We start from the raw sequence: 7,111 nt of genomic DNA on the forward strand, positions 1-7,111 counted from the left end.
AAAAAAAAATTTAAAAAGGGACCAGGTTTTCTGGTCTGATAGAGCCTGGTGGAACCTCTGAGACCATTGCCCCTAGCTGCCCTCCAAGTCTGGAATTGAACCCACTCTTGTGGCTTCCAACCAAACAAAAGACAGGTATATGAGCTCAACATTTACATTAGGTAGACACATTCTTTGGAGAGATCAATCATGGGAGAATAGAAGGTCTGTGTATACACAGGGAAACAGGTTGGGGGTCAGAAGTGCATGGGAGGGACACAGGGAAGAAGTAACTATGGGGAGGAAGTGGGAGGGGAGCTGTTACGTATTGGTAAACTGCAGTCAATATCTTAAGACAAAGTGTATGTGAACTGCTGTATGGAAAATGAATTTGCTCTGTAAACTTTCACCCAAATCACAATTATTTAAAAAAAAAAAAGCAACAAGAAATTCGATCATGTGATCTCCAGCATTATTTCTATCACAAAAGCCAATTTTTCCAATTACTGGTGACTCTTCTTTGTTTCCAACTTTTGCATTCCAATAACCAGTGATAATCAGCACATCTTGATTACATGTTCAGTCTATTTCAGACTGCAGAAGTTGATAAAAATCTTCAATTTCCTCATCTTTGGCTTTGGTCGTTGGTGCATAAATTTGAATAATAGTAGTATTCATTGTCCTTCCTTGCAGGCATTTGGATATTATCCTATCACTGACAGCACTGTACTTCAGGACAGATCTTGAAACACTGTGATGATGAATGCCATGCTATTCCTCTTCAACTTGTCATTCCCGCCATAGTAGATCATACAGGCTATCTGATTCAAAATGGCCAAAACCAGTCCATTTCAGCTCACTAATGCCTAGAATATCAATCTTTATGTGTTCCATTTCATTTTTGACAAATTCTAGCTTTCCTAGACTCCTACTTCATACATTCCATGTTCCGATTATTAATGGATGTTTGCAGCTGTTTCTTTTCATTTTGAGTCATGCCATGTCAGCAAATGGAGGTCCCAAAAGCTCTACTTTATGCATATCATTATGGTCGGTTCTACTCTGCTGACACAGCTCTTTCCCAGTGGTATTCTGAGTGCCTTCCAACTTGAGGGGCTGATCTTCCAGCACTGTATCAGACAACGTTTCAAGGCTATTCATAAAGTTGTCCAGTAATATATCAGTGTTTCACTGCTATTCGTAAGGTTTTCCCTGGCCAATTCTTTGAGAAGCAGATGGCCTCTTCCTTCTTCTGAGTCTGTCTCAGTCTGGAAGCTCCACTGAAACCCATCCACCATGGGCAACTCTGCTCGAGTTTGAAACACTGGTGGCACAGCCTCCAGTCTCACAACACACAAGTTAGCACAGTAGGACAAACTGACAGACGAGTTCATCTCCCTTAGCTGTTCCAAAATCACTCCACCCACTTCTTGGCCTTCTCCCTACCACCCACTTCCTGGCCTTCCCCTTACCTGTCACGGCTGTCCGCCCTGGCTCCCACTTCCTGCCTGGGTGGGGGCTCTCTCTCCCCTTATCTGTATCTGGCCACCCACCCTGGCTTTCCACCAGGGTAGTATAATAACTATACTTACTTGTATATTAGATATTTAGAGATAACAGAAATCTTATAATTAATATAGTAAATTAAGTGATGTCTTTAAGTTTTAATATGCTTCTTGAACTACCTTTAATAGACAAGTTAACATAGCTCACATGGACACCAAGTATATTCTGACAAAAAGCCTCCCAGAACTTAGAAAGTGATCTAGACAGATGAGTTTCTCAACATTCATCATCTCAGATATAACAAACTACAAACACAAGCATACTTTCTAATGCTTAAATAAGAATTACAATAATCGGGAGATGCATGTTAGATTTGTTCTTCAATAATAGCTACAGTTTATGAAGCATCTACTTAGGAATCTGCTAACCAAAAGGTTAGAGATTTAAATCCACCCAAAGAAGCATCAGAAGAAAGGCCTGATGAACTACTGAAAAATCAGCCACTGAAAACCCTATGGAGCACAATTCTACTCTGACACACATGGGGTTATCATGGGTCAGAATAGGCTCAAAGCCAACTCTCAGATAATATAATATCCTATAAATAGACAGGAAACTGCCTATTTGCTCACCACCACATTTTTAGTTAAGTAGCCATGCCAGGAATCAAACAGTAGCCACTCTGGCTCTAAAGCCTATAATGGTGTTTACATAATCCATAAACCTTGGTATTATCGACATTTTGGGCTAGGTAATTCTTTGTTGTGGGGAGCTATTTTTGTAGCATGACTAGACCATCCCTAGTCTCTACGCATCAGATGCCATTTGCACTCCTCCTCCCAGTTGTGACAACCGAGCATTTCCAGACATTACTAAATGTCCCCTGGGGAGCAAAACAAACCCCCGTTGAGAAACACTGTCAACATCCCATGCTGCTCCTATGTGCTGGTTAGCACACAGTCCAAACACACACTTCATTCTGAGAAGATGAAGTTATTTTTCCTGAAATAGTTTTTCAGAAAAAGTTTAAATTAAAAGAAACTGGCAGTTAACAAGAACTTTGCTAAAGGCTAGCCCGCACGTGAGTTAAGGCTATTCTGAAAGCATGTTGCTTTTGCAGAAGAAACTTCAGCCAATGAGAAAATATGTTTTTTAATTACTTTTGCAGAGAGAGTGGAGCAAGAAAAGAGAGATATTCCCATGGGCAGCACTGAGAGTGACAGAAGATAGACTGAGAAGGCCTGAAAGACAGAGATCAAACTGGCTGGCTATGTGGTAAACCAAAGGGGCTTAGCTCAAAACTGAGATGGTCTGCAGATGGTCTGCTGCTTTTACATCCAAAATTCCCTTCTGAAGTGAGCTACAAGAAAACTGAGGCAGACCCTCTTGGTATCTTAACTTCTTTTGCAACAGATTCTAACATCTGTGGTGCGGTGCTGCCATCATGTGGAGCAGCATTTAAAAAAGTAGAACAAAATTATTCCTTAAGAGCAGTAAAATAAAAAGACTCATACCCATCATCAGAAGCAGCTCTGGTGGTACTGTAGCTAAGGCATTTTTCAGCTGCTAACCAAAGAGGTCAGTGGTTTGAACCCACCAGGTGCTCTGCACGTTCTATTATATACATATACACACACATACACACTTCAAAAGAAAAAAAAACCCACTGCCATCAATTGGGCTTCCGAGTTGGTAAATCTTTATGGAAGTAGATTGCCCCGTCTTCCTTCCATGGAGTAACTGGTGGGTTTGAACTGCCAACCTTCTGGTTAGCAGTCAAAATACCTTAGGCACTGCACCACCAGAGTGCTCTCTCTCTCTCTCTATATATATATATAACACACACACACACACAAGATTGTAAGACCAATGAAGGACTCATAACAAGGTTAGAATCCTGGCTATATGACCTCAGGTTCATTCCTTAGCCTCTCTGAGCGTGCACTCCTTGATCTGTAAAATGAAATAACCTCTACTTTACTGGGAAGATATAAGTATGAATTAAAACATTTTAATTAAAAGAATCCACCTAATGCCTGAAAAATTTCCCTTTTCTTAGTGACATGTGGTTACTCTAAGCCTTAGGAACTTCTGAAATTTCCAAGCTATCAAACCTTACATTCCTTCACTAGACCGCTGAAGTTATTTAACGTTTATGCATTCATTCATTCCCTATCAGCAGCATTTGACCCAACGAATCACTGCACAGGAAAGATACCATGCTCTCCTGGTTTTCCTCTTACTTCACTGACCACTCCTTCTTTATCTCCTCTGTGGTGTCTCTGCATCTCCCAACCCTCTAAACTTGGACGAGCTCAGAGTTCTCTATTTACTCTCATTCCCTGGGTGATCTCATCTACTTTCATGGCTTTAATTACCATCTATATGCTATCGATTCCTGTTATGGATTGAATTATGTCCCCCCAAAATAAATGTTGTTACCCTAAACTCTATGTCTATGGTTATAATCCCATATGGGAATGGCTTGTCTGTGTTATGATAATGAGATGAAATTAGTGTCGAGTATGTTTTAAATCAATCTCTATTGAGCCAAAAAAGAGATTGAACAAATAAGAAAAAGAAGACGAGAGAATAGAGATACCAAGGCACATGAAGGTCTCTCAGGAGCAGAAGCTCATAGACTTTCTTTCAGAGCCAGTAAACAGAAAGACCTCCCCTAGAGCTAGCACCCTGAATTCTGACTTCTAAGTTCCTAAACTGTGAGAAAATATATTTGTTTGCATTATTTCTGTTATAGTAGTACTAGACAACTAAGATAACCCCAAAATTTTTATCTCATCTTGGATTTCTCCCCTAAACTCCTAAATAGACTTATACATCCAGCTGCCTAATTAACATTTCTACTTGACTATCTACTGTTGTTGTTATGTACCTTGGAGTTGGACCTGACTCATAGTGACCCCTCCTTGGGTTTCCGAGGCAGTATTACTACAGAAGTAGATTGCCCAAACTTCCTTCCGAGAAGTGGCTGGTGGGTTTGAACCTCCAGCCTTCTGGTTAGCAGTCAAGTGCCTTAGGCACTACACTACCAGAGCTCCTCGACTATCTACTAAGCACCTTAAATTTACCATGTCTAAAAATCAACTTCTGTTCTCTCCCAATCTTTCTCATCTCAGTTAATGGCAACTCCATCTTCCTGTTGCTCAAGTCAAAAACCACAGAAGTCATCCTCGGCACTTCTCTGTCCCTCACTTCCACATCCAACCTGCCAGCAAATCCAGTTGACTCTGCCTTCAAAAAATCTATATCCATAGCTATCAGAGAGATGCAAATCAAAACCACAATGAGATACCATTTTACTCCCAGTAGGATGTCTAACTTAAAAAAAAAAACAGAAAACAACAAATGTTAGCAAGAAACCAACATGCTGGGGAAACTGGAACCTTTACCCACTGCTGGTGAAAATGCAAAATGGTACAGCTACTGTGGAAAACAGTATGGAAAGTTCCTCAAAAATCTAAAATAGAACTATCAATTCCACTCCTCGGTATATACCCAAAAGATCTGAAAGTAGAAACTCGTACACCAATATTCATTATAGCACTATTCACAATATCTAAAAGGTAGAAACAACCTAAATGCCCACCAACAAAAAAAGAAGAAGAAGAAGAAGAAGTCAGGGCTGCTTATGTACAACAGAAAAACCTCATGGGATCTGGTTTATTGGTTTGGAGGTTTAGGGTCATGGTTTCATGGGACACTTAAGGTAACTGGCCTAAAAATACATTTAGTGCTTCTGTTCTAGCTCCTACTTCAATGCATAGTGCCTGGGGTCTTAAAAACTGGCAAGCAGCCATTTACCTAAAACAGAGGAAGAAGGAGATACAGGAATAGAAGGAGGATATGGAATGTGTGGCTAACTGCCTATATGAACAGACTCCTTTGCCATGAGACCAGAGGAACTGGATGGTAGCAGGCTACTATTACTGAACATTTAGATCAAAGTTTCCATAGAATAATCCTGATCAAAAGGAAGAAAATGTATGACAAAATTTCAAATTTTCATGGACTCCAGACTTCCAGAAATTTGGATGAACCCCTAAAACTACTGCCCTGAAATCATCTTTAAACCTTAAAACAAAAATATTCCCTGAAGTCTTCTTAAAACTGAGTAACAGTTTAGCTTAACAAGTGAAAAAGGTCTGCCTTGAGAGCACAGTGTTCTTTTAAGATCTACTCACTGCTGTTGAGTCGGACCCGACTTACAGTGACCCGTCCTCTTGGGTTTCCGAAGAAATATCACTATAGAAGTAGATTGCCCAACCTTCCTTCTGAGAAGTGGCTGGTGGGTTTGAACCGCCAGCCTTCTGGTTATCAGTCAAAAGCTTCAGGCACTATGCCACTAGAGCTCCTCTTTTAAGATCTGTATGAGATCAAATTGGTAACAGGAACTCAAAAGATTAGACAGGAATTTAGAGTGCAGTGAGTTTATGTTAATGGAGGAGGAATACAATGGTAACACAACTCAGTGTAATCAATGTCACTAAATGATACATATAGAAAGTGCTGAGTTGGTGCATGTTTTACTGTATTTATTCTCAACAAAAAAATAAATAAAATGATATATTGTAATATATAAATATATATCCAGAATCTAGCTATTTCTCCCCACATCTACCATTCCCACCCTGGTCCAATTCACTATCATCTCTTGCCTGGATTACAACAATCACTTCCAAACTAGTCTCACTGAGTCTGTTGTTGCTGCCTCTATAATCTAATTTCAACAAAGCAACAAGAGTGACCAATTTAAAATATAAGTCAAATGATGTCACTGTACTCAAAACACTTAATTTAGTGTTTTTCAACTTTTAAAAATGATTGCCCCCCTAAGGAAAACTTTTAGATGTGAAATGTTCATACTAGTTATACTGTATATTTTTTATGTACAATATATTTGTATTATCTGTGCTTTATACACAGAGTAAATTAATGTTTACTCCTCACCCTTTATCCAATGCAAATAACTAAATACTCAAATAACTATTTTATAAAAATAATTTTAAGTTAAATATTAAAAAACATGGCCAATACATGAGTAAGACAATCTAGGTACTCTGGGTATAATATTTAAAGAGGTACCCAACTCTCAGAATGTCTAAATGCAGGGCTGGCACCTGAGATAGTGCCTTTTTAAATGATGCACCTTAGGCTCCTTGCTAGCATAGATGGACAATATCAGGAAAAAGTTCTACTGCTACTGAGAAGTCTGTCAAGAATGACCCAACTGACGTTCAGTTACTGGTATAGTCAATGTACCACTTAGGACTTACTCCCCCTTATTATATACAAGGTTTGTAATATCCAAGAAGAAAGATAAAAGATCTTAAAACTCTAGGGTGTTATGTTCTAGTTGCCAAATATTTAGAATACAATCAAGCTGGCTAAAAGGAATCCTGTCTTAGAATTCTCTCATAGAAAAATGCATTACATATGGTCATTACTTGGTCACAGCCAGCTACCCAGAGGGACTGAGTAGTTGATCCTGCGGGCTTGGGACCATAGTCGCAAGGGACATCAAGCTCAATTGGCATAACATACTATACAAAACATTGTTCCACCTCCTACTTTGGCGAGTAGCGACTGGGACCTTAAAAGCTAGGAA

The 7,111-nt window shown here is 39.4% G+C and overlaps 1 protein-coding gene across 1 annotated transcript in view; it reads right to left on the reverse strand.

Moving 5' to 3' along the window:
• AP2B1 (adaptor related protein complex 2 subunit beta 1) overlaps positions 1-7,111 on the reverse strand; it is a 171,184-nt gene that overhangs the window by 142,929 nt on the left and 21,144 nt on the right. The gene's annotated exons all lie outside the window — the stretch shown is intronic.

Source organism: Orycteropus afer, unplaced genomic scaffold, assembly GCF_000298275.1.
Source record: "Orycteropus afer afer isolate SDZICR_OR568_19922 unplaced genomic scaffold, OryAfe1.0 scaffold00196, whole genome shotgun sequence".
NCBI lineage: Eukaryota > Metazoa > Chordata > Mammalia > Tubulidentata > Orycteropodidae > Orycteropus > Orycteropus afer.